Source organism: Panthera pardus, unplaced genomic scaffold (assembly GCF_024362965.1).
Source record: "Panthera pardus isolate Hobbes unplaced genomic scaffold, ASM2436296v1 HiC_scaffold_13, whole genome shotgun sequence".
NCBI lineage: Eukaryota > Metazoa > Chordata > Mammalia > Carnivora > Felidae > Panthera > Panthera pardus.
Genome location: NW_026526688.1, coordinates 201,285,646 through 201,312,448, shown reverse-complemented (window position 1 = coordinate 201,312,448; position 26,803 = coordinate 201,285,646). Strand labels below are relative to the sequence as shown.

The 26,803-nt window shown below is 52.9% G+C and overlaps 1 protein-coding gene across 5 annotated transcripts in view; it reads left to right on the top strand.

Annotated features, from left to right (window-relative positions):
- The window catches only part of AFAP1 (actin filament associated protein 1), a 146,038-nt gene that overhangs the window by 6,575 nt on the left and 112,660 nt on the right, over positions 1-26,803 (top strand). Inside the window, exon 1 of one of the 5 annotated variants that reach the window (XM_053901727.1) lies at positions 4,762-4,782. The exons of 3 other annotated variants lie outside the window; for them this stretch is intronic. The gene's annotated coding sequence lies outside the window, so the exon portion shown is untranslated. Of the gene's footprint in view, positions 1-4,761; positions 4,783-25,625; positions 25,648-26,803 lie in introns of those variants that run through there. One more of the 5 variants, XM_053901725.1, reaches the window with a different exon arrangement.

The window sequence follows — 26,803 nt, the reverse complement described above, 5'->3', positions numbered from 1 at the left end:
TTTGCATGAGAGGTCAGTCAAAAGCCAAGAAACTTTTTTGCTTTGGAGTATTGAAGTGGTCCGCTCTAATTAGAGAAGTTTTGCCAAGAAGTCATTAGAGTAATTCCTCTATTAGAAAAACCACCCATGGGGTGCCTCTATGGCTCAGTTGATTAAGCATCCGACTCTTGGTTTCAGCTCAAGTCATGATTTCATGGTTTCGTGGGTTTGAGTCCTTTGTAGGTCTCTGCGGTGACAGTGCGGAGCCTGCTTGGGATTCTCTCTTTCTTTCTCTCTCTCTCTCTCTCTCTCTCTGCCCCTGCCCCACTTGGGCTGTCTCTCTCTCTCACAGTAAATAAATAAACTTAAAAAAAAAAAAAGGTACTCGTTGGGATGAGCACTGGGTGTTATATGTAAATGATGAATCCCTAAATTCTATTCTTGCAATCAGTATTACGCTCTGTTTTAACTATCTTGGATTCAAATAATAAAAAAAGAGAAAAGAAAAGAAAAGCCACTCATGTGGGGCATTTGGGACCTTGTCTTTTCAAGGTTTACAGGAAGGACTGACCCCATGGGGCAGAGTGCATGAATCCACATCCATTTCTAGAATGGAAACAGCTGAGTCAACCCAACAGGGAGTCACATTCCTGAGTTTAAGAGTCTGTTTCACGGCTGAGGCAAAACCCAATAAACAACGTTTGCACTTGGATTGATAGTTGGGAATGAGGTGCCTTTTGTGGTCAGGGAAACAACTGGTGACAATCACCAGCGCGTACTCAAATGAGCATGACCGCATTTGATCGCGGAGGTGTTTTTAATGATTGTTTCATGAGGATGTTTTTTTCTTTTACGGTAAGTGACAAGCTCTGATTTGAAATAAGCTGCCTGTAAGAAAGAAGAATCTAGAATTCTAAGGCTTTTAGGCTGGCCTTCAGGAACTCAGGAACGGCCTGTAATCCTGGGCAAACATTTTGTGTGTCTGTGCTTCCCGTGCGTGTTTAGCGGGGAGAGGAGTTCCAGTTTGCCATTCGAAGGGGTTGGGTTCCAGACCGTTGAAGAACGTATCGCTCAATGTGATATTGAGTATCAGATTTTGTTTAAAAATTTAATACTCATTTCGAGCAAAGTTATACAGGCTCATAGTTTTAAGAGTCAAAAGTTCTGCGAGACTTAGAACAAAAACACAGCCGTCACCTACTCCACCCTTCTCCACCCTGATTCCTGTTCCTCAGAGGCCATCATTTTAATGCTTCAGCTCTTTCTTCCAGATTGTGCGTGTGTGGAACATCCTACTACTTAGAAGCCAATTTGGGTCACTTATCCCACCCCTTCCTCCCACTGCCACCTCTTTCCGCCCTGTGCTCCCTGTGCGATTATGTCAAAGGTTCTGCTGAAGTATTCAGCAGCACTTATTACAACTGTGGAAACGTTACTCACAGCTGAGATGTTTAGTCTGTTTTGATTGCATTTCCTTTCTTTTTCCTAGAGTTTGTTTTGCTTAGTTTTTTTTGTATCTGTGCTTTATTCACCCCTCACCCCGGCAGTGTAAATCTCCTCTCAGTACATCCACAGGCACCGGGGAATCATCCATTTTATCCTTTTCTTAGGATAACTCTTCTGAACCTCCCATCCTGCTGCCTTTCCTCTCCAGTGGTTGCTTGCTAGGCCTGCTGCCACTGTCCTCTTAGACCTTCCCTGTCACCCTGAGAGAGAGCTCCTTTCACTCTCTGGGGTCAGGATCCCTCCTTTTTAAGTTTTGTCTCTTACTTTGGTTTCGCATATCCACCAGTAGCTGTCAAAAAATATACATACATATATACATACATACATACATACATGCAGAGTTGAGATCTTACATAATGTTGGAATATTTTCCTCTCCTTGTTATATTTTCCTTTCCATGTTATTGGTCATTTGAGTATAGAGTTCTGGGCTAGAAAGCATTTTCCTGCAGAATTTTGAAGATAGTGCTCAGATCCAGCCTCCAGTGTGATGGTCAATGTGTCCAAAGCCTTTCCTTTGCATGTGACTCGCGTTTTCTTCTGCATGATCTTTTAGGCCTCTGTTCTTCCAGGTGTTTAGAAATTTTGTGACGGTAATGCCATGATGTGGGTCTTGTTTTTGTTCCTTGTGTCGGACACTTGGTGAGTCTGTCCCGTCCGTGGACGCCTGTCCTTTATTCTGAGCATTGAACTCCTCTATAGGTCTGCGTTCTTCTGTTTCTTCACTTCTTTGTCTTTTGTTTTCCTTTTTTGGAAGATTTCTCAAACATTTTCTCTAAACTCTTCTATGAATTTTTCATCGTTACTATTTAAAAAAATTTTAAGAACTCCTTTGTAATTCCTGAAAAAAATATTTTATTTATTTATTTATTTATTTATTTATTTATTTATTTATTTAGAGAGGAGGGTCAGAAAGAGAGAGGAGAGAGAATCCTGAGCAGGGTCTATGCTGTCGGTGAAAACCCCAACCCAGGGCTTGAGCCCATGAAACCGTGAGTTGATGACCTGAGCTGAAATCAGGGGTTAGACACTTAACTGACTGAGCTGTCAGGTGCCCCTATATATATTTTTAAAAGTCCCATCCTTTCTTGTTTCAAGGATGTGGTCAGATGTGGTTTTATTGTGCTCCTCATCCTGGAGGAAAGGTTTATTTTAAAAAACCTGTTTTTTAATGTTTATTTATTTTTGAGAGAGAGAGTCAGAGCATTAGTGGGATAAGAGGAGAGAGAGAGAGAGAGAGAGAGAGAGAGAGAGAGAATCCGAAGCAGGCTCCAGGCTCTGAGCTGTCAGCGCAGAGCCCGACGCGGGGCTTGAACTCAATGAACCTGAGCCCAAGTCAGACGCTCAACCGACTGACCCACCGAGGCGCCCCGAAAAGGTTTATTTTTAAATGGCTTCTCGGGGTGCCTGGGTGGCTCAGTCGGTTAAGCGTCCGACTTCGGCTCAGGTCATGATCTTGCGGTCCGTGGGTTTGAGCCCCACGTCGGGCTCTGTGCTGACAGCTCGGAGCCTGGAGCCTGTTTCGGATTCTGTGTCTCCCTCTTTCTCTGACCCTCCCCTGTTCATGCTCTGTCTCGCTCTGTCTCAAAAATAAATAAATGTTAAGAAAAAAAATGGCTTCTCAGTTGGATTATCTAACACAGCCTGAAATATTGGATAGTAGTTTCAAGAATTACCTTTCCGCCCATTATCCGTTTTCCAATATGGAAAAGAAGTGACCTTTCAATCCTTGGAGGTGTTAGAACATAGCTTTTGTATGTTTTCAAACACCCTCTTCCAACGTGTTTCTTCCCTGCCCATGTCATAGCTAAGTTGTGCCCTCGCTTTGTAAACCTCACGTTGTCCGCTCAGGTCTGTGTGCTGCTGCGTCAGTGAGTTCAGAGTTTGGAAATCCTTGTCTCCTTTTGCTTGAACAGGTGCATGCTAGTCGATCGCGCCCGTGCGTGTGGCATGCGGTACCGCTGGAGGCAGATAGCTCCGAGGAAAGCTCCTTTGGGGGGTCAGTTTTTAATCATAAAAAATATTAAGAAAAGTCAAAAAGACGGAGTAGTAGTGATGGGTTCTTGTGCTGGACACTAGGTAATGGTGCCACAAAAACTAGGGTATTTTTAGCCACGGTGGGTGGAGTTAGGTTTGGGGCTGTCAGCCCGTGTGGAACGTTCTAGCAGGAGCTGTGTACAGAAATGGCTTCTTGGGAGCAGGACACAGGCCTCCTCGTGGGTGTTTGATGAAGACACGTGTAACAGATATCCAAAGAGAAAAGGGGAGTGCATTCGAAAATTGTTCTGGAATCCTGTATTTTGAATGACTCTTGAACAGTAAAGGATTTCTGGAACATTTACAGCAAGCAGTTCTCAGTTCCGGTCTGTGGAAACGAATGTGACGGGGACAACCAGGATGAATCTTGAGGACACGTGGCTTGGTATTTTCTCGTTAAAATCCCCTCTTCCCGATTAACTCAGATTTGTGTGTTAGGAGGTCATACGTCACTTGATGTTTTTCTCCAGATGGGTTATTTGGATTTTCCGGTTCTTGAAGAGTGGCCCTCTGTGTCAGTCTGCTCAGGCTGCTGTAGCAGAATACTGGAGACCGGGTGGCTGGCAAACAACGGAAATCGCTGTGCAGGCTAGAAGTCCAAGATCAGTGTGCTGGCAGATTCGGTGTCCAGCGTGGGCCCGCTTCCTGGCTTCCAGAGGGTGTCGTCTTGCCGTGTGTTCCTGTGGTGGAAGGGCACTGGGGCTCTCTGGGGTCCCCTCTATAAGGGCACTGATCCCACTCGGGGGTCCACCCTCATGACCCGATTGCCTCCCAAAAGCCCTGCCTCCTAAGACCATTCATTTGGGGGTTCAGTTTCAACGTGGGAATTTTGAGGGAACCCCAACATTCGGTCTGCGGGACCCACTGAGAAGCTCAGATGTGCCATATCTTTATGATGAGGCAGACGACAGGGGTGGAAAAGGAGACTGTAGTATTCATGTTAGAACTTCCGGATTCTGGAGTTCTGTGTCCCCTCCACCCTCACGACCGCCTCGGTTGGTTGAGTGCTTTCCGGGTCCCATGCACCTGCCTCTCGCTTCATCTCTGCGGCCACTCCGCGGGGTCGGCATGTCCAAATCTTGCAGGTGACATGAGATGAGACTCCTGGGGACTACAGTTGTCAGCACTGTGTCGCCTCTTTTTCAGTTCTCGTGACGAGAAGAAAAGCTGGCAATGCTTTCCAAGTGGTGATTCACGTGAACTCGGCTTATGGGGGTCACGTCACAGTGCGTCAAATCCTCACGTTGTATACCTACAACCGGTACGCTGTTATGTGTCAGTTGTATCTCAGTTTAAATTTTTTTTTTATGTTTATTCATTTTTGAAAGAGAGAGAGCACAAGCAAGGGTGGGGCGGAGAGAGAGGGAGACACAGAATCCGAAGCAGGCTCCAGACTCTGAGCTGTCAGCACAGAGCCCGATGCGGGGCTCGAACTCACGGACCGCGAGATCATGACCTGAGCCGAAGTCGGGTGCTCAACCGACTGAGCCACCCTGGGGCCCCAGTTGTATCTCAGTTTAAAAACAAGAGGTGAGGAGACGTTGAATAACTCGCTCAAGATCACAGGGGAGGTGGGATTCGGACGCTAACGCCCAAGCCTGGGCTCTTGGCCGCCACACCGCACGGCCTCTGTATGTGCTGGGACTTTCTGGTGTCTTGGCACCGAGTTGACTGGTGTGCCCAGGGACTGTCACGATGGAGCTGTCCAGGGCGCAGCTCAATCGCTCACGGCGACTCCTGCCCGGAGGCCCAGTGGCTCTTGTCGCCTTTGACCTGCAGGACGCCCGCCCCTCGTGGTGCTGCAGGTCGTCCGTGTCCGTGCCCCCTGCAGTCCCTCCCTCAGCCGTGTGGCAGGTAGGGCACCTGTCTGTGGGGAGGATCCCAGCCCCGGTGGCCCTTACGGCGGCACGGGGCGAGCGGCAGACGCTGGCAGAGGCAGGAACCAGATGCTTCGGGCTGCAGGGGGCGGATGGGAGGGCAGAGGACGCGGTTCTGAGGTGGGCCGCGGAGCAGGAGTGGGACTCCCACAGTGGCACCGAGCAGCCGAGGCTCTCAGCTCCGCGAAGATTCCAGCCGGCCGGGCCCACTTGGGTGGCTTTCCCTGAGTTCTCTGCGTGCTTAGTGCAGGGAGGAAGTTATCACGGCAAAGGAGTCCTCCGGACGCCGTGACCGCATTTAGAGTTTTCGATGTTCAGCCCGTTGGGCCGGCCTGGGCCGGGAGACAAGAGCCTGTGCCTCCCTCCTCGTTGGACACCTGTCCGGCGAGGCCCAGTCGGGTGTCACCACGCCTGTGCCCCCGATGCCAGCCGCGCCTGTATTTGGGGAGTACGAAGGGAGCTGCTGTTCAGCGCGTGGAGAACATCGCACGTGGCACTTAGTCCGTCCTCTGGGTGAGACAGCCTCACGGATCCAAAGGGTTCTTGCTGATCCACACCCTGCCTCCTCGACGCCGAACCCTCCATCGTCCCGCCGCGGAGGGCACTTCTGAAGCCTCCGAACGCTGGCAGTCTGTCCGCTGCCCGCCGAGCTCGGGGAGAGCCGTGGGGGTGATGGCAGAGACCCAGGCCCCCAGACCCGGGCTGGCTTTCTGGCTCTGCCGCTCAGGTACTGGCCGTGTGGAATCCGGGGCTCGTCGGGGACTTCTGTGAGCCTCCCGGACCACGTGGAAACACCCCTGCTTGGAAAGGGGAGCGGGGGCGCGGGCCGACGGCCACCGGGAGCTTGGTGTGGGCCAGGCGTGCGGCGAGCGCCGAGCGGGATGGGACCGATCGGCGTTACCGGCTGTCGTCACGGCTCGCCTCCGGTGGGAAGGGGTGAGGAGCGTCACCCGGCCTGGGTCCTTGTGGCAGCGGTGAGGGCTGGGAGCCTGCCACCTGGGGCGTGTTGCCGTCGGCAGCGAGATTTGGAGCGCTGCTGTGCAGCCACGTGCCGGCCCCCTCAGGGCCGCCTGGGCCGGTGCGGCGGGGACCGGGGGGAGTTGCCGTGCCGCCGAGGCTGCCCGGGGCCACCGGGGCCGGCGCGTGGGTGCTGCGGGAGGAGGGGCTGTGCGGCCGAGTGCCCGGGTCCTAGCTCCGCACGGAAGGCACTCGGAACGGTGTGGCCGATGCAAGTTTTGTTGTTGGTGCCGAAGAGGAGTTGAGAAGGCGTTACTAGGGCCGCGTCCGAGTTGCTGAAGTGGAAGTAAGGGCCGACGTGGGAAAATCACCTCCCGGTGACGGGCCGGGGAGTGTGAGTTGGAAGGACCTACGCCCAAGCTGAAGAGTGGAAACAAATGTTGTCCTTTGGTGACCCTCCGTGAGTCTGGACGCCACTGCACGTCGCTGAATGAAAGGCGCCGGGGCGCGGGGTCACCAGCCTCGTCCCGAGGCGTCTGCTGCTCTGTCTGGGGGAGAGGCGGCCGGGGCGACGGTGCCCACAGCTGGGACCAAGTGTGAGCTACTGTGAAGCAGCGTCGCCTTTGATACGAGCCTAGCGGTAAATACGAGTTGTGTTTCACGCGAAGACACAGGCGTAGAGGTATCGGGAGGTTTTCAAGGTCACACGGTTGTGAGTGGAGAAATGAAAGGCTCGCGAACTGTGGGGTTTCCCCCCGAAGCCCTCGAACTTCCCTTAACGCTTGGTCGTTCCCTGGCCGTGCGGCAGCGACTGAGAACTCCAACGCGTGGGGCTTTGCGGCAAGGACCGGGGGGATATGACGATGTCTGCAGACCTGGGATATGCCGCAGCGGGCTTCTAAGTTACAGAGTGTCCACCGGGAGAGAAACCCCTGCTTTTAGACCTTTTTGTGTGGAAACAGATGAAGACCAAACATGAGAAAGGCAAAAGCTGTTGATTCAGCGCTGGCTGGAGCAGGGGGTCAGCCACCCACACTTGTGTTTGGAGGCGGGCAGAGCAGTGGGGGAGCTTCCCAGAGGAGGAAAGGGCGCTCGGGTGGGCCTGACGGGGACTGGGGAGGCCAGAGAGGCTGGGGAGGCCGGGGAGGGGAGGCCAGGGGGGCTGGGGTTGCTCAGGAGGCTGGGGAGGCCCACTGGAAGGGGGCGTCCATGCGGCTGGTCAGGGGAGCGGGTGTGGCTTTCTCGGGTCGGTCCTGAGTCTGAAGCAGGACAGAAATTAGGGACGCTGTCCGTTATCGACCAAGTCCTGGCCGAAGGTCACAGGGGTCATTGTTTGGGTTCCTGGACTGTGATTAGAGACAGCAATCTGACTTCCTGCAGATCTGACTTACAGCTCCCTGGGTGGGTCACTGTGGGTCAGGGGGTAGGTTGTTGTGGGTGAGGGGCCGGCTCCCTGGGCGGGTTGCATTGGACTGTGGGTCAGAGTCGTGTGTATACGTGGTCTGGCCCCTTGTCTTTTTGTAGATTCAGTCTCTCATCTTTCTCTTGAGGGTAACAATATGAAATGACAGATGTGTTGGGAATTCTGTAACAATCGTATGGTCTCTGGAAGTTTTTCACACAGACATTTAAATCAGAGCGACTGTGCACTCTGGGGCCATCACCTCGGAGATTTAAAAGGCTTCAGTAATATTCCCTTGGTATCACTATGCTTTTCATTCATTGTTATGAAAGTCTGCCTTTGTCCACAGCTGGCTCTTGACTGTCCATTTTGTGGTGGACCCACATCCCTGCGGATGTCATCTTTTGTGCCCTTCACCGTTGGTCTTAGCTTGTCCGCCTGGCCAGTGAAGTTTAGTTTTCTAACCTTTGTTGGTACTAAAGTAGGGAACTGTGGGTCAGCTCACTGACTGCACTGGCAAACTGGGAAGCGGGGAGAAGCTATCGTGGTTTTTGGTGGTAAAGCCGGGAGTAAAAGTCTGTGTACCTGCCACGGTGTGACTGAGGGAAGGCTAAATGTGCAATCTGCGGTGAAATAGTTTTCCTTAAAATGTTTCTTCATTCATTTTTTTAAAAAAATTCTTTTAACGTTTATTTTTTTGAGACAGAGAGAGACAGAGCATGAATGGGGGAGGGTCAGAGAGAGAGGGAGACACAGAATCTGAAACAGGCTCCAGGCTCTGCACTGTCAGCACAGAGCCCGACACGGGGCTTGAACTCACGGACCGCGAGATCATGACCTGAGCCGAAGTCAGGCGCTCAACCGACTGAGCCACCCAGGCGCCCCTTCTTCATTCATTTTGAGAGACGGTGAGAGTGTGAGCAGGGGAGGGGCAGAGAGAGAGCGAGAGAGGGAATCCCAAGCAGGCTCCACGTTTAGCACAGAGCTTGGTACAGGACAGGGCTTGATCTCACAGCTGAGAGATTATGACCTGAGCTGAGGTCAAGAGTTGGACGCTTAACCAACTGAGCCACCCAGGCAGCGCCCCCTACCCCCTGCCAAAATGAAATCGTTTTATAACTGATTTTCATTTATCTCTGCTTCTCGTTCTTTTTATAACAGAAATTTTATAATTTTTTTTAATGTTTATTTATTATTGAGAGAGAGACACAGAGCATGAGCGGGGTGGGGGGAGGGGTGGGGCAGAGAGAGAGAGGGATACACAGAATCCGAAGTGGGTTCCAGGCTCTGAGCTGTCGGCAGAGAGCCCGACGTGGGGCTCAAACCCACAAACCGCGAGATCATGACACTGAGCTGAAGTCGGACGCTCAACCGGCTGAGCCACCCAGGCGCCCCTTATCACAGAAATTTTAAATTGGCCTTTATGGTTATCATCAGTGTAAACGATATTAACTTATTTACATATAATTTACCTTTTTTCCTATTCATTTGCTGTTTCCACATGATCGAAAGGACGTTGTTACGGGCCCCCCAGATTCACGTGGAGAAGCCACATGACTGCCAATGTGGTGGGAGTAGAAGTGAGTCTTTCAGAGGTAGATAGGGTTAGACGAGGTCGTGAGGACAGGACCCGGTCCGATGAGATGAGGGTCCTTGTAAGAAGAGACAGCGGGGAGCTCGCGTGCTGTCCCCACGATGAACCCACAGTGAGGAGACTTGCCAGGATCTGCATCGACAGGCACCTTGATCTTGGACTTCCAGCCCCCTGAACTGTGAGAAATACGTCCCTGTCGGTCATGCCCCCAGTCTGCGGTGTTTTGTTACCGTGGGCCAAGATGGTTAACACAGACATGGTTCTCGGATGCTGCGGCCTGTATTTAAGTTGGCAGTCAGTGCTATAGAAATAAATGCCTGGTGCTTGTACGCAGAGAGCACTGTGATTCCAGGGCCAGTACCCCCGGTCAGTCTCCCAGTTGTGTCTTGTCTGTATTAGGATAGCTTCCTAACCCCTCTCCAGCCTATCATATGTCTGGATGAAATCACATACGGTATCCTGCTCTTAGCGTTCCACGTCTGTACAAACCCCCTTTGTGGTCTTCCGTCGTTAAGACGTACAGATTCCTTGGCTTGGCATTCAAGGCCTTCATGATCTAGGTGCAGTCTACAAATGTGGGCTTGTCTCTCTCTCACTGTCACCGACCTTACACTCCAGCTCGTTGCGTAAGCCCTTTCCCGAAGCCCCGCGTGAGAGCTCCGCTTACGGTTCGTGCTTTCCCGCCTCCTCTGTGTTCTGTTGCCTCTTCCCGCCTTGTCATCCTTTGAGCTGTGAACGGCTCCCTTTCCTTGACCGCTTCTCTGACACCCCGATTAAAATTGCGCCGTCATTTTGTTCCTTATTTAATCAACACGACGATCCCGTGGGGTCACTATTCGTAGTCACCTTAATTGCTCTTGTAGTCAAGTCAAAAATGCTTGCTTTAGTCCTGGATTTTGAATGTGTTGAACAGGCAGCGGGGCGGCGTTCAGAAGGGGCCCCGCTCCAGTCCCCCATCCGCCTCCTGTAACCGCGTGACCTGCTACGTTTGCACCCTCGCGAGGTGGTCTGAGCACAGCCAAGCATTGATGGAGAACTGTGTCTTCTTTTAAAACCACGGATGTAGGTGTAACCTAAACACTATTTCCTGCCAGTTCCCTACTGCTGGACGTTTAGGTGCTTCCCAGTCTCTTGGAAGAAGAAGCAGTGGGTCTTCTTACTGCTGGATCGAGGGGCGTGCACACCTGGGGTCGTGACTGGTGGTGCTGTGTTCCCTTTCATCAGGGTTGGGCCGTGTTACCCTCGCCCTGTCGGTGTTTGAGAGTGCCTGCCTTCCACACCCTTGACAATGCGGTATGTTCTCAAATGTCTGTTCCTTGCCAATCTCATAGCTAGGTTAAAAAAAAAAAAAAAAATTGGGCCTATTTTAAAGAGTAGGGAACCGAAGCCTAGAGAGATGAGGTAGGTAATTTGTCTGGTCTCATATAGGTGGGTAAGCCGTGACCTGAACTTAAGCCTTCTAAATTTCCAAATTTGTTTGCTTTTGCGGCAGGCTGGCATAAAATATATATCGCCTTTCACAAGTTAATAATTATGTGCCACTGTTTAGTCCTCCTCCTGGATTATAAGCCATGTGTGTGCATGCACGCAGAAGGGAATTTTCAGAGTGAGAGAATTTTTTCGTTGAGTCTAGTCGAAAGGCAGTGCAGGTGGGAAAATAATGTAGGTTTTTCTGCTTTTAAATCTCAAAGCATATCTAAATTGTCTTGACTCTTCAAACCATTTGATACAGATTTGTTCTAAGGGAGAAGTCTAGGCCCTTTTTCTTTTAGGGATTGTGGCTTTCTTGATAAGAGAAAGGAAACCTTGCTAGGAACCCTCTCAATTTGTAGACGTTGTCTGTGTTAATTGTATTTGCCATGTGACTTACAAGATTGTTTTGGGAAGCAGGTACGTTGAACAATCAAATCTGCTTCCTTGATAATTAAATTCGTTTTTCTTCTTTCCTTTATCCAGTGTAGTGACAGCATGAAATCTGTGTATAAAGCCAAAGCCACTGGGTTTTGCTGACATCCAGAGAAGGGTGACTCCCCCCACCCCCAAACATGGACCACCGCATACCACACTCTGAGTTTCTTCATACCAGAACGATTTTGCATAATAATCGTTGTATCGTCACACTTCCCAGATATGTGAACTGAGTGTGTGTGTGTGTGTGTGTAATTCCCATAGGTATGGTGTGTATGTGTGTGTAGAAACGTACATTCATTTTTGTGGTGGGAATCAAATGGTACCATTTAAAATGGCCTTTCCGACAAATTCCAGAGAGCCCTCTCACCCCACAAGTTCGGAGGTTGTAGGTCCACGGGTAACGTGGACGCAGCCTGTCTGCTGACCCTGCGCCTCGACGACCCTGTTTCCGGTGTTGCGGATCTGTTCCGAATTTGCTCATCAGACTTCATGCTTCCCCTCAGGGGGATTGTTTCGTTTTGTCTTGCTTTTTGTGTGTTCTGATGACGGACTCATCGTAGTCTGTGAATTCCCTTCCCTCTCAGCTGCCTTCTCTGTCCGATGGATCGGCAGGAAGTCGCCTCCGAATGTCCTGCTTCTCCAGCAGCCGGTGTTCGGGACTCTGGGCCGCGCAGTCCCAGAGGGAGCGTACTTACCCTCTGGACGTTCAGCGCTTTCGGGGCGAGCCAAACCTAGGAGTAGTTTTTGTGGGACTGGGTGCCAGCACCCGTCTGGGGGTCGGGAGACCTGGCCTTGTCCTGCCGCAGGCGGTGACCCGCCGAGTCACCAGAGACGCGCCGTGTCCGCTCCCGGGAGAGTGAGGATGGTGTTTGCCGAGCTGCCTCCCGGCGTGGTGACTCCCCGACCCGCCGTCTGCACTGTGCCAAGCGCGGTGGAAATGAGCGAGCGTGAGGCGCCTTTGTGACCACGAGGCGTTGCGGTCCAATTTCAGACGCCAAGGGACGGGCCACCCGCGCTGGGCACGGGCGCACGCTGGTGGAGTTTGGAAGGGCGGTTCCAGATCCCGCAGGGTGGTTGACGGGACCCCAACCCCCCCGCCCCGACCACGCCGGGGGAGACGCGTGCAAAAAGCTGAGCTCGCGTAGACAATTCGCAACATCCGAGTCTTGGATTATCGCCCGAGAGAGAAGGTGGAGGGACGGTGCTCTGTGTTCACAGGAAGTTGTGCTGTGGCTCCTGGGCGCTCGTCACGCCTGGGCCCGACACCCGGGTTCGCTCGGCTTCACTGCGTCCTCCTGATGCAGCCCGCTCCTTCGAAGGGTGGCGGGCAATCCCTTTGACGAACTTTACAGGGGGCATAGATGCTCACTGAGGACAATCCCGATAGTTCCGTGAGAAGGAGAGTGAAAGGTGGATGCTTCTTCCTCACGGCCTTTGGGGTAATAACCACGAGTAGCATTTGGGGTATTTCCTCCCGGATCTTCTCCAGCGTACGTGCAAATACAAGCGTGCTTCTTGGAGGCGTTTGTAAAAAGAAATAGCGAGCACCTGACACACGCTGTTCACACCTCCACCCCAGTGGTCACGGGGCCGTCCTTCTGTGATGATGCCTGCAGATCGGATAGACTCTCTTGCCCTTGGAGCGCTGGCCGGTAACCACTAATGATAACGACCTTTCCTGGGCGTCTGTCGGGTGCCTGGCCCTGGACGCCGAGCTTGTTTCACGAGTTGGGTCACGTGGTTTTTCACGACAGCCCTGTGGGTGCGCGTGGCTATCGTCAGCCTTTGTCATTTTACAGACGAGAAAACCAGAGTAGAGACAGGCATAGCTGCCTGCCCCAGCTCGTGGCCTCATTTCCAAGAGGGAACGCTTTTGAAAAGGCTCCTGTTAAGTTAAAGCGGTTGCCGTTTACTCATTTCAGGGAACATTCGCTGACTGCATCCTGTGCGGGGTGCCTTCCGAGGAGCGGCTCCTGAAAGCGTGTTTGGGACGGGGGGGAGGGGAGAGCCCGCCGGGGGCACGGGGCCCCACAGGTGCAGGGAGGGACGGGCCCTGTCAGGGAGAAGGGGTGCAGAGGGGAGGTCTCTGGGTGGTCCTCAGGACGGCCAATTCTGCCACATTCTGTCCAGGTCTTGTACGATTTTCAGAGATTCGGTGTGGGTCCTTACGATAGCTCACCCGACACCGAGTGGCTGTGATTTCAAACCGCCTGAGTCAAGGTCAGTGCTAATGCCCCTCTGGTGGGGGAACTGTTACCCCAACCCTGTGGGAGTCACCCGGGACTAGACTGTTTGCCTACAAGTGGCTAAGTGGGTTTGATGCCTGTTATGGTGGATTAGACTTTCCTGCTCTCTAGCACTTGGAAGACATTTCACTCGTCTGTGGGTTTTGCTGAGGGGCCGTGGGGGTTCGGCTAGCAGGGCTCTGACGTTTGTGGGTTGATACACATGTTTTGCCAGCGCAGCGAGAAAGCATCATGGAATGTGGAGACAGGACAGAGCAGGGGACACGGGCTAGGGGTCCCCGTGACTGGGGTGTAAATGTTTCTGTGACCGGGCAGCATCTGATTTGTGCCCACGCTGTTGGCTTTCCGCTAGGCACTTTCTCTGCTATTTTGGCCAGTTTTATTTGGGTGTCTCCTGTGCAGAAGGCATGACCTCAGCCTCTGCCACCAAGTATTTATAGCAGTTGGTACCTCCTATGTGGGTCACTTTCTCTGCTGTGGTTTCTTTAAGGAAATTGTAGCTCTCTTACCCAAAAGCACACCCCGCCCGCCCATTTCAAGGTGTCAGCCTTGAACCCATTTCTGAACACCTGGGGAGAGGCTGTCCTGAGTCGGGGCGGGGGGAGGGGGAGGCACCTGCCCGCTCCGACTGGTGGGGCCCGATGATCGCCTGAGCGAAGGAGGTCGGCAGTGAGTGCCGTCAGCGCATCTCCCTCCGCTGTCTCCCTCTCTTCCTCCTCCTCCCTTGTGTTTTGCTTTAAACGTTTCTTCTTAAAAGTTGAGCAAGTTTTTTGTTGTTGTTGTTGCTGTCCTTTGCTAACCGCTAACCGCATGTGGGGTGAGCCTGGGAAAGCGAAAAAGAAGGTTTTCACTTCCCTTCGATGACCGTGATGCTAGGTCCGGAGGGGCTTATTACGCGCCGGGCACTGTGAGGCCGCGAGGCCCACATTCCCTTTCAGTTTGCACTGTTAACTGGCCGAGAGAGGTGGGGTTTATCCCCGACTGCTGATGAGGGCGGTTAGCTCCAAGGGGTTGAGGGAGCCTCCCAGAGTCACAGAGCCGAAAGTGGCGGTGCAGAAGCCAGCACAGATCGTCTGAGTCAGAGGATGTGACCCCACGGGCTCCTGACTCCTGGAGGGTCCAAGAGCTGAACGTGGGTCGGAATGGCCACGAGGTGGTCGCCTTTTCATAGCTTTGCCATTGACCCTACACATTTGACCAAATTGCCCTGCGGTCACTGAGTGCAAAGTGTTTGCATGTCGAGCGTGTAGACGTCAGCCCTAACGTTTCATAAGAGAGAGCACACTTCAGGTTTGCGTTAGCACAGATGTTAACTATCCGCTCACGGGGTTTACGGTGAGGACCTCTTCCCCCAATAAGTGGGAAACAAACCCTAATCAGGACACACACATGCCCGTTGTTTTCCTTGCTGCGTGTTTTAGCTGGTTGTTTAGGCTTCATTTGTGATATTCATGTCAATAGTATCTGACACCATAGGTGGAAATCAGAATTTTAAGGTAAGAATACTCAGAACTATGCTTTTTCAAACTTTCAAACTGGACACTTCACATCGCCCCGAATAGAGCTGGAGTTAAAGTTTCCCAAAGAAGACTCAGCTGTCTTGGGGTGAGGTCCTGGCATCGCTCTCGCTGCGTCGCAAAGTGGAGCTGGTGGCCCGGAGCGCCTGGCCATCCACGGGCCACAGAACGAGCCCTGGCCTAAGTCTCAACCGTAAACGAGAATGAACTCCAGGTGGATTGTACACTTAAGTAGAAGATGCAAAACTATAAAACTTGAGGAAGAAAACCAGACATCTTGGAGATGTGGGGCTTGGCAGGGAGCCCTCCCTCCTGCCGCGCAGTGACGCGCGGGCCGCAGAAGGGAGAGCTGGTGGACGGCTTCATCTGCGTTCAAAGCTTTTGCTCTCCCGGAGAGGAGCCGCAGACCGGGAGGAGATATTACAGACCGTGTATATGGTAAAGGACCCTTATCCAGAATGCGTAAAACTCTCTCCAAGTTCAGCAAACAAGCAATGCGGTTAGAAAACAGGCGGAGGACACGAAGAGCCCTTTCGTCACGGAGCACGTGCCGGTGGTCAGCGCGCACTCGAAAGGTACTTGAACTTCACCGACTGTCAGGGAAACGCGAACTCGACCCCAGCGAGGTGTCACGACGCACCTGCGAGAGTGGCAGCGTCAGGGCTGGCGGGGACGCGGGGAAACGGGACCCCTCACACGTGGCCTCGGCGGAAGGGGGCGGTGATGGGACCAGAGCCGCGGACAGCGGTCTGGCAGTTTCTGACGGAGCAGAACAAGCCACCACCGCGTGACTCAGCAAGTGCCCCCCACCCCGGGCGTCTGTCCCCGGGACGCGCAGACTCGTGTTCACGCAGAGCCCGCCCACGGGAGTCCCGGCGGCCTGACCGCACGGGAGCCGGAAACCGGAAACACCCAGGTGTCCTCCAGGGGGCGTCTGGTCGAACAGTGGTGCGGCCAGGGCGTGGAACATGACTCCCCGGTGACAGGGAGCAGGTCACTGACACGCGTCACCACCTGGGTGAGTCTCCAGAGAATTACACTGAGTGAGAAAAAGCACTTTGCAAAGATTTCATACTGTAAGATTCCATTTATATGACATTCATGAAGTGACAAAATTACAGAGATGGTGACCAGAGGAGGGTCAGGGCTTAGGAGGCAGGGAGGAGACGGGAGGGAGGGAGGTGTGGCTGTAAGGGGGCCACAGGAAGGGTCCCCGTGGTGGAGAAATGTTCTGCATCTTGCCCATGTCAGTGTCAGGATCCTGGCGTGATGGTCACTGTGGTTTTGTGGGACGTCACCCCGGGACAGATTGGGTGAAGAGTACATGAGCTCTCTCCGCATTTGCTGTTACAATGGCATGTAAACCTACCATTATTCCAAAATAAAAAGTTGAATTATTGGAAAGATACTGGTTGCTAAGCATTTGATTTCATCATCCATGGGAAAACTCTTCTAGAGAATCTGTGTATGGACTTTTTTGGCCCTTTAAAAAATTATTCATGTTCTTCTAAAAAATGTTATATGCACCTTGCAAAGAAATCAAATAATGCAGAAATATATACAGATAAATGTTTTTTAAAAAATTACCCAAAACTCGCCCTTCACAAATTACCGTAAACGTAAAGTTCTTAAATACACTATTTCCGTCCCCACACATTTAATTTGTTCTTTCCTTCTGGACATTATCAGGGCAGTGCTCGCCCTCATTCTGGCATCAGGAATCCAAAGCTTGGAGAGTTTGGGGGACTCGATCAGCGTCGGGTACTGAGATAGTGTCCAGAAGCAGAACCAGCCCCCGGGCGTTAATAGTGCCTCACCTGGGGCCTGCCCTGCCTCTGTCTTCTCCCTTGTCCCTCACCGTGGCCCTTTGGTCCACGTACATACCACCGTCACTCGGGGGCTTGTTGGAAATCAAACTGTCGTGGCCCTCACCTTTGGACTCGGGACTTTTGCTCAGGTGACCCCCTGCGTGGTCCTTGCGATGCCCTGGAGGACTGAAGGTGCCGTGCCTTCTGGACGACGTCGGAACGGTGGGTGGGGGGGGCCTGAACACTGGGAGATGCGAGCGACCTCAGCCGCTGCTTCTGCGGTTCCTGCCTAGTCCTCGCTTCCGTCGTGATTCACGGACTGGCCATTTGTGCAGTTCGCCTCCCTTGTTGGCTTTGAGCTCGTGTTTAGCAGCGCCCTGCGGGGGCTGACGTGGCACCCGGCACATCCAGACGCTTGGACGCTTGTGGACGAGGTAGGTGAGTCTGTGAACTGAACACGGTTGTTGATGGTGGCCCGGTTTCTGTCCCTGCCTCCGGGACCCAGAGACCCACTACCTAATGGCCGTTTCCACCCCGGACCATTTCCTTCCTTCCTCCTGTTGTCTCTTCCGCGGACATCCCCGAAGTGTGTAGCCTGTGCTGGACTCTGGAATCAAAGTGGGTTCCTCGTTTGGTCCTCGTGCTTCTCAAGTCAAATATTCCCTCATTTCTCCTCCAAGCTGCTTCTCCTGCCCTGGTTTTACTTGGTTAGCGACGTCCGTCCTCGTCAGCCCTTTCCACTGGAAGCCTCCCCCTTCTCGCTCGCTCCCCTTCCCCCGTCCCGACGTCTCACTGGACTCCACGCGCACTGCTCGTCTGTGTGGTCCCCCCGTTTCAGCCCTGGCTTGGCACCTCGCCCGGCCGCGGCTGCGCTGCCGCCGTAGCCAAGTTCACTCTCTCTCTGCCTCGTCAGAGAGCTCTCTGCACCCATTCTGCACGTTGCTGTCAGAACCCACGCAGACCGTGCTGCCCTGCGTAGCCCGCTCGGGTAAGCACATGCTTTCTGATGGAGATGCTGGACTTGTCCCCGGCGTGGCGAGGGCTCTGGAGGACAGACCTGCTTTCTGCACTCCCGAGAGGAGGTGAGGGTCCCTGCCGGGACCGCGGGGGGATGCCGGCAACAGGATTGGTTCTGGAATCAAGAGACCTCGTGCCCCAGTTCCAATACTAGCTGGGCATCCTTGGGAAAGTCCCTGAGGGTCTGTGACGTTTGGTGACCTCATCTAAAAAGAGGGCACAATGAAAAGTGGGCACTCAGCGTGTCACACGAGGTTGCCGGGAGGCACCTGCGTGGTTGCACGGTGGAGATGCTTTGCCGTCCAAACCTCACAGACGCGGGGACTGGCGCTGGGGGAGCAGCATTTCTGGAATTCTTGTGTGAAACTCTTTAAAGCATGTCTGCCTGGTGACCCCAGTGAGCACCTGTGTTGCACATCCTGTGTCATGGGCGGGGGGAACGTGTTCTGTTTTATGCCGAGTTAGAGATGCCCCACAGGACACCCCCACTGCCACACACACACACAGACACACACACACACACACACACTGACCTAGAGAGAGAAGGCTCTTTCCTGTCTGTATTTGGTGGCATTGCCCGAATGCTTTAGGGACGGGAATGCGCAGCGAATTCTGGAGAGGAAAGCTGTCTTCCCTGCTGGCTACCCAGTCCGCACTCCTGGGAAGGACCTGTGGGGAGTCGCTCCGTGGTAGTGGACAGAGCCTTTCCTAACCCATCTGCCCACAGAAGTGAGCAGTGGGACAAGCAGGAGATCTGCTAGAGACAGATGGATGCATTAGCCCCGTGCATCTGTGGCCCTCCTGGCCTCGGAACGGCCCGCGACACTGGATAGCTATCTGGGGACCGCTGGGCCAGCCGAGGGCGGGAAGCAGCCAGAGGAAGAAAGGGAGCCATCGCCCAGGGGGAAGGTTCCCAGCCTCCCTGTGATAGTGTTGGCCTCGTCTGTGGCGTGGCGACCGACAGCCAAGGGGTCGGTGATGGTTAGACAGGACGCGTGTGGCAGCCGAGGGGGCTCGCGGTAAACGGCAGCTGGGAGTCGGTGGGGCGTGCAGCGAAGAAGGTGCCCCGGGTGCCTGCGGAACGGATGAGCGATCGCTGGCGGTACCCCTTCTTTCTGATGGTGTCCCCTTGGCTGTCGTGTGCGCGCCCTGGTCACCTGGCCGGCTGATTGCTGCGTTCTCCGCTTGTACTTTTGATCCTCGGGAGAGGGAAAAGGTGCCTCGGGTACTTCACTGGTGGACGGCAGAAAGCCCTTTTTTTTTAGACCCTGGAGCCTGAAGTAACTCCTGCATTGATGCTTTACCCTCTCATCAGCTGCTGGCCCGACCGTGACCGGGGAGAAGAGACTTACCTGCCGGGACACTGCTCGTTGTTCGGCAGTGGTACCAGGACAGGAGTCCCCGGCTCCCTGCCCCCCGGCTGAGCTCTGCCTCTCTTGTTTCCACTCTTGATCCAATGGTGAACCCGCAGGGCAGCCGGGCACTCTTTCTGGGGGAGGGCGCACGTGGAGTGTGACAGCCGGCCACGCCCTGAAGTTCTCATTTCTGCAGCCTCTCACGGCCCAGAGTGAGTCCCCTGGCCACTGACAGGGAGGCTAAAGGAAGTTGTTTGTATGTAAACTCACACAAGAGCATTTTTTCCGCCGGCAGTTTATTTGGTTCGGACTGGAATACATCTCTGACATTAGAGTCTTTATCCTAAAGGCAGAGAAAACTGTAAACCCTTTTTTTGGGGGGTGGGGTGGGTGGTGAGCACTCTTACTGAGCCTGGGTCCCTCAGCCTTAAGAGTTCCAGCGAGTGTTTGGGGAGCTGAGCCGAAGCGTGCGAGAATCTGGGGCAGTGGTTCCCCACCCTGGCTGCGTCCGGGGCCGGGGCCCTGGGAAGAGCTGTGTGCTCCCTGCACACCGGCTGAAATAGGCTCTTCAGGCACGGAGCCTGGGCGGCTGTAGGTCTGGAACGCTCCCCCCGGTAATCCCGATGGACAGTGAAGGTTGAGAACCAGTGTCAAGGCTGAGTGGGCGTTCCAGGTGGCACGAGTGCCCCCTGCTTTCACCAGCTCAGACTGGCTTTGGGTGCCGTGGGCCGATTAGAGAATAGTGTGCAAACAGATGCCACGTTCTGTGAACATCTGCCAGCGATTGTGTTCATTCCGGTGTCTACCCATCCCACTTTCCTTCACAGAATAATTGGAGGTAGTTGTACAGAATTACACCAGACTACTGGTTTGATTGGCACAAAATGATCTCGAGTGTGAAGTGCGCTATGGTACTGATTGTCCTCGTCTGTTCCCGCTCCATGCCACACAGCTTATAAACACCACCATTCATGCGGGGGCGAGGAGGCAGGCTGCCTGGGTTTTGCTAACTGTGTAATTTGGGGCAAGTTTTAAAACTTGTGTAAACCTCACTTTCTTCATCTATGAAATGGGATGACAGGAGCCCTTATCATCTCACAGGATTGTTCTGATGTTTAAATGCAAACATGTCTCGGGACACCTGGGCGGCTCAGTCGGGTTGAGCATCTGACTTCGGCTCAGGTCATGATCTCACGGTCTGTGAGTTCGAGCCCCGCGTCGGGCTCTGTGCTGACAGCTCGGAGCCCGGAGCCTGCTTCTGATTCTGTGTCTCCCTCTCTCTGCCCCTCCCCCACTTGTGCTCTGTCACTCTCTCTCTCAAAAATAAGCAAACATTAAAAAAGACAAATCAATACAAACATGTCTGAAAAGCGTATAGCTTGGTACATCTTCCTAGCCCATGGTAAGTGCTCAGTAATTTCCATGATCTTGTAACGGAAATATTCAGAGCTAATAAATTTGTCAAAAGAGAATTCATCCTTAGCCCTTGCAGCTCTAACTGGTAGGGTTAATTCACCACTTAGATGTCGGCCTCTAGAGTACCTTGAATTTCAAATGAGTGTAGCCACGGGAGTTCCTAATTGGAACATTGCCCCTAAATGCTGGTTTTAATCTGTATTCATGAGCAATCCTGGAGCTTTACCTCTTTCTTTGGTCTCTTCTCCTGCACACTGCTCTGCGGTGACTTCTGGCACGGAAATCCCCATACAGCACCTCATCAGCGGCCGAAGGGACGTGGTCACGCACTGTAGGACGCATGTGTTATCCGCGGACCGCCTGGTTAGGTGCATCCCTCGGCGGCCAGGGCTGGTTTTTCTCTGCTTTCTCACCAAACCTAATCTCGTTTTCATCTGTTCCCCATTAGACTCCAAGCTCCACCCGAACAGGGACTCTGGCTCCTGTCACTGCCAGGTCATCTGCACTTGGCCGTGTCTAGCACATAGTAGGTGCTCACGAAATACTTAGCAAATGAAATCTAGGAGAACACAGGATAAATCCGCACGATAAGATTTAAGCCGTGTGGTATGAAACCTCGTCAACAAAACGTAGTGAATCGATTTTGTTAATGCGGGTTTAAAATGTTTGAGTAGCTGAGTTTATTATTACCGAGTGTCGCATAGGCTGGGCATTGGGGATAGAAAGGTGATAGCAGCTGATGCCTGCCCTCGCGGATGTGCGGTCTGGGGAGGCAGGTGGACGCGTGGCTGTGCTATATGTACGGTAAGTAGTACGGTGAAGGGCGCGCTGTGTGCGCTTGGACCACAGGGCGGGTTTGTGCTTCATGAACACAGGCAGCAAGTGAAAATGCAGCTGAAATTACACGTTCATGCTCGTACAGTTGATGGGAAGTGCCTGTCTTTGAATGAATGAGTAAATAAATACATAAATACATGAAAGGTGCTAAATAAACTCTTGAGTGGCCTTCGTGTGGATGGAGTGGCTTTCGCGTGGCCCTTGCTTTACCTTTCTTCCTCAGGAAAAGAGAAAGGCAGAGCAGTGCTGCTGCAGGGGCTCTGGAGCGGGGCCGGGCCAGGGGGTTCTGGCTTCGGCTCTGTCACTAGGCCAGGCTGTCCTGCAGTCAGCTTGCTGTGCTGTAGCGGGAGGGTTGGGCCGTTTGATGCGTGTGGCCTCTTTTAGTTCTGACCCCAGACTCATCGTCTCCAGCCGTCTTCCTTGGGAGTGGAGAAGGAGTATGGCAGCCGGGGAGTTGTTCACCTACATTCACTGGGACCTCGCAGCCTGATTTGGGGGGAAAGCCCCGGGAGAAGTGTTGGTTGCCCCTCTGGCGCCCGGCTGAGGGGGGCACGCAGGCGTGTTAATTTTCCGTGGCGTGGGTACAAGCTTCGGAAAGGTCAGAGCGCCACTGGAGTCAGCTGGAGAGAGGCAGAGGACAAGGTGCCACGGGTGACAGTGAGTGTGCTGGCAGCGGGGTTCTCTGGCTCTTCCGTGAATTCGTTTCTCAGGGACTCTGACATCAGACGGTTTCTGTGGTTTAGGCCGCGAACGTCTCGTATCGTCACAGGACCCTTGAGTGCCCTTTGCGCTCTGCCGTGGAAATGTACAGATGCCGGCTCCTGAGTCGAGCCGTAGACAGCGCCTTGATTGCTTCGCCGTGCTGCGAGTTTGGATGACTTCAGGCCCGTCCGGGAAAGACAAAATGTGGTCTTGCAGCGTCAGTTGGGCTCTCTCAGTCAGAGAGCTTTGTCATCCCTCAGCGGAGTGACACAACACAGGTCCCGAGCTGTCTGAGGCCCTCCAGCCCTGGACGCTGAGGTTGCCCAATGACACTGCCTGTACTCCAGGGTTGGGAGAATGTGGGAGGAACGTGTGTTGCAAAACTCAGGGGATTTTTTATATTTATTTACTTTTGGGAGAGTGCGAGCAGGGGCGGTGCAGAGAGAGGGGGACAGAGGATCCGAAGCGGGCTCTGTGCTGACGGGCTGACAGCAGCAAGCCCGACGTGGGGCTCGAACTCCCCAACTGAGAGATCAGATCGTGAGCTGAGCCGAAGTCAGTTGCTCAACCGACTGAGCCACCCAGGAGCCTGGCAAAGCTCAGCTTTACGTGGTTGTTGTTAATGGTGATGATGGCTTCTTACATTTGTGTTTCACTTCATGGTTCACAAACAAGTTTACAATCCATTGTCTCATTTCATCCTCTCTGCAGTTCTGTGAAAAAGGCAGGTCAGTTTTTACATCTCTTGTTTTCCCAGTGGTTTTATTGGTGCTCCCAGAAGATCAGAGACCTAACCAAGGACTGTCCTGCACGGCATGGTGACCTTAGCTAACAATACCGTTTTGCATATTTGAAAGGTGCTGAGAGAGTAGATCTTTAAAGTTCTCATCCCGAGAAAAGGAAATTTTGTAACTGTGTGCGGTAAGAGATGTTAACTAGATCTACTGTGGCACAAATATCACATCATTACGTTGTACCCCTGAAACTAACATAATGTAATATGTCAGTAGCACCTCAATTAAAAAAATAAAATAAAGAAGAGTCTTAACCAAGGTCATGGACCGAGCTAGGGGCCCTGGGGGCCCTGTGTCTTCCTTGCTGTGCTACCAGGGCTCTGGGCTACGTAGTCTCCTAAAAACCCCTCGCCCATTTGGAGAGTTCTTGGGGTGTTTCTGTTCCGTTTGGAGCCTTTCGGTTTCCCGTTCTCTGTCCCTTCCTCCGGATGCCTGGATGTTCCTGAAGCTCCTGGGTTGTCCCTGTACTTGGGGGCCTTCCTCGCCTGCACGTGGCGTGTGTGTGCTAACCCCTCTGGACGAGCCCTTGACTACAGGCGCCTCCCCTGTGCCTGCCCCCACACTTTCAGCTTGACCTCTTGTGCACCTCTGATCACTTCTTATAGAATAAGGGGTGCTCTGTGTGCACTGGGTTCTTTTTTTTTTTTTTTTTTTTAAATTCAAGTTAGTTAGAGCCAAAGCTAAGCAATCAACACGCTGCTTTAAAACTGTGATTGTGTAGCCTTCCCTCCCCCAGCGCGAGCTCCTCAAGGGTGTGGCCACACCGCGTCCCTCTGTGTTGTCACCGGGCAGCTGGGTGGGTGTCTGGGGCATGGTCAGATTCAAGTGCCTAAATTCAAGTAAGGCCAGCAGAGGTGTGACATCTGGAAAATGACAAAGCCAAAGGAATTTTTACCTAAGATGTTCACAAAAGAATGTTTTAGAAGGTTGACCTGTTTCTTAGTGGGAGTTTAGTTTCGGCCCAGAGAGCAGCTGTGTGCCCAGAAGGCTTTGGGGTTTCGCTGTGTGACAGGTGACGTTAATTGTTGTGTGAACATGTTGTCCTTCTGTGGCTTCAGTAGACCTCCCAAATGGAGCAGCTTTTTCTATGAAAGTCACCCTTCCTGTTGGAGACGTGTCCCAGGAGTGCTGGGCAAGGGTCTCCTGTTGGTTTAAACCCAGAGATGACGTGCCGAGAAGCATACGCTCTGCTTTCGGCTCAAGGAGCAGAATCCGGTTTCTGCCTCCATGAGCGAAGGGCAGCAAAGCATCCTCAAGGCCAGACGACAAGACACTCACTCGTCTGCATCGTGGCCGTTCTCGGATGCTGTCTCAGGTGTCTGTGTTGGGATTTCCGTGAAGCTTTGGGAGCTGAGCAGGGATGTGCACATTACGGCGTTAATGGGCTCTGCTTGGGTCTGTTCCTCCCCGCTGACCGGCTTCTCGGAATTTGGGCAAGCCACACAGGGTCACCGAATGACCCTCCTTCTCCGTTATGCTTCTTTTGAAGGGTTTTTGCAACAGCCAGTAACGTAATATGGAAACATATGTAATTATTTTGGAAGCATGTTTAACTTAGTCACGCACTGAGCACTTGGCACTGTTTTAATGCCGCCAGAATGTGGCGTCTGAAAGTTTCTTGGGAATGCTGCTGGAATAAAATTCACTAGGCTTGCCGAGGAGGAGAGAGGAGTGTCTGGTCAGGGAGAATCTTGCTCAGCTTACCCACGTGCAGATTAGAGTCTCATTTACATCTTCTCAAAGGCCCTAAGATTCATATGAATTATTTTACAAAAGCGATCTCCACAATTCAAAATATTTTCTGTGGCTGGGCATGGTTCTGAGAAAGTCACAGACATTGGCTCATTAAATTCTCATTACAGCCCCAAGAGGATTGTAATCCTGCTGTTTTGGTCCTTATCTTACAGCTAAGGAAACTGAGGCACAGGGAACGGAAGGAACTTGCCCGAGGTCACGAGGCTCTCGTGTGATAGTCCTGGGATTGCAGCCCGGGCCTCAGTCCCAGAGTCTTTTCTCTGAGCCCCCACTGGGAAGCTGCACCTGCCATGACCACACCTTCCGCACGATTTCTTCCTTGAGTGATCAGTACACCCTCTGAGCTCTGCCGAGCCACATGTGTTTTATTTACCGCCGTACTCCCTGGGCCGGACACATATGTGTAATAGCCGACACATACGAGGCACTTGTGGAATGATTTTGTGATTTCAGAGTGGTTTCTGATATTAATATCTTAACACTAAACAAAACTCTTGTACCTCCGTTTTCTCACCTGACCCTTACAGCTGTGCGGCAGGCAGTATTTTCCCTCCCCTTTTACACAAGAGAGTGTCACCCTGTGGCATCTGGTTGAGTCACGGGTTGAGTTCCTGGCTACATATCTCCCCCGCCGCCCCCAACTCCATACCTGGTTTTTTTGTTTTGTTTTGTTTTTTTTTAACTTTCAGATTCTTCTGAAATTCTTCCTTTGGTGAGGGTCATCAGAAGGAAGCACAGGTAAGAAGATTTCATGATCTTCAAAATTCAGTGGCATTAAAATAAGAAACTGTCTTGACAAGCACTGTCACGCTATCTGCTGGGGGTGCTTGGAACAGAGATCTTTGCGTTACAAACAAAGCGGTGCCTGCCCGGAACCGTGAACTCTCACTATCTGGCTTGTTCGATTGGGGGCAGAGCTGGAAAGCTTGAGGACACAGGTGAGTTTTTGTCCTGGCACTTCCCCCCCAGGACGCCGTCCCACCGTGGTTCTTCTGCGGCCTCTCCCACCCTGCTCTGCTCTCTCCCTCTAGCTAATGCCAGTGCCCTGGCGTGTGTCTTCTTACGGCCTGTGTGAATATCAGAATTCCCCTGTACGTAATCTGAAAATTGATACGTAGGCGAAATAAGCGAAACAGAGCTTTTAAAAGAGTGTAAGGCACCTTCTGGATCGTAAAGGAAATACATGTTCATAGTGGAATGTTTGGAAACGAGAGGATACAGAAGAAAATAGGTCTCAGAAGCAGAAATCACCGCTATGGACGTTTCGGCCTCGTGCAGGACAGCTGACGTCTGGGACTTCCTCGTCAGGACGGCGCCCGCCACCGGGACTGGATAGGGCGGCTCCCTGTGCCTGAGCGGTTTTGCGCAGACAGCACCGTGCGCGCCTACACGCCCGATTTCCTCCCGGGAGTCTGGAACCGGTAGGTGCCAGGCAGAGGGGGCCCTGTGCCCAGCCCCCGACGAAACCCCTGACGCTGGGTCTCTCGCGAGCTTCCTCGTGACGGCACTGCCCACGTGTGTCCTGTGTCCTGTGTCCCATGTGACTCTGCTGCGAGGGAGACTGGAGGCTCGCACCTGCCATCCTTTGCGCCCGGCGCCTTTCCCTTTGCTGAGGGTACCTTGTGTCTTCTCGCCCTGACAGATCTTAGCTCCGACTACGCCTGTGTGCGGAGTCCCCTCGGGTCCTGCTGCCCGTCCTCGAGCCTGGGGTGGTCTTGGGGACCCTTGACCAAGGCCTATTTCTTGTCTGTTTCCAAGCATAACAATATGGTATATTTTTTCATAAGACGGGTTTTATTTCTTTTTGAGATCTCTCTTTTTTCCCACAAACACGAGTGAGCATCTTGTCACATGTCGTTAAATGTTCTTTCAAAACGTGATCTGCACTTAAATCGTACCTTCAGGGTCTGTGTGACGTGGGATGCTGGAGTCTTGCAGTTCATGTGCTGCTGCGGGTAGCGAGAGCCCTTGTTTGTGGTCCGTGTGCATCCCAGCGAAGGTTGTTCCTGGGGCGGGGTGAGAGAGGGCGCGGGGGTGTGTGTGATCTTGGCAGACACCGGTAAGGGTTCCTGAGAAAGGCGGCTTCCACCGGCC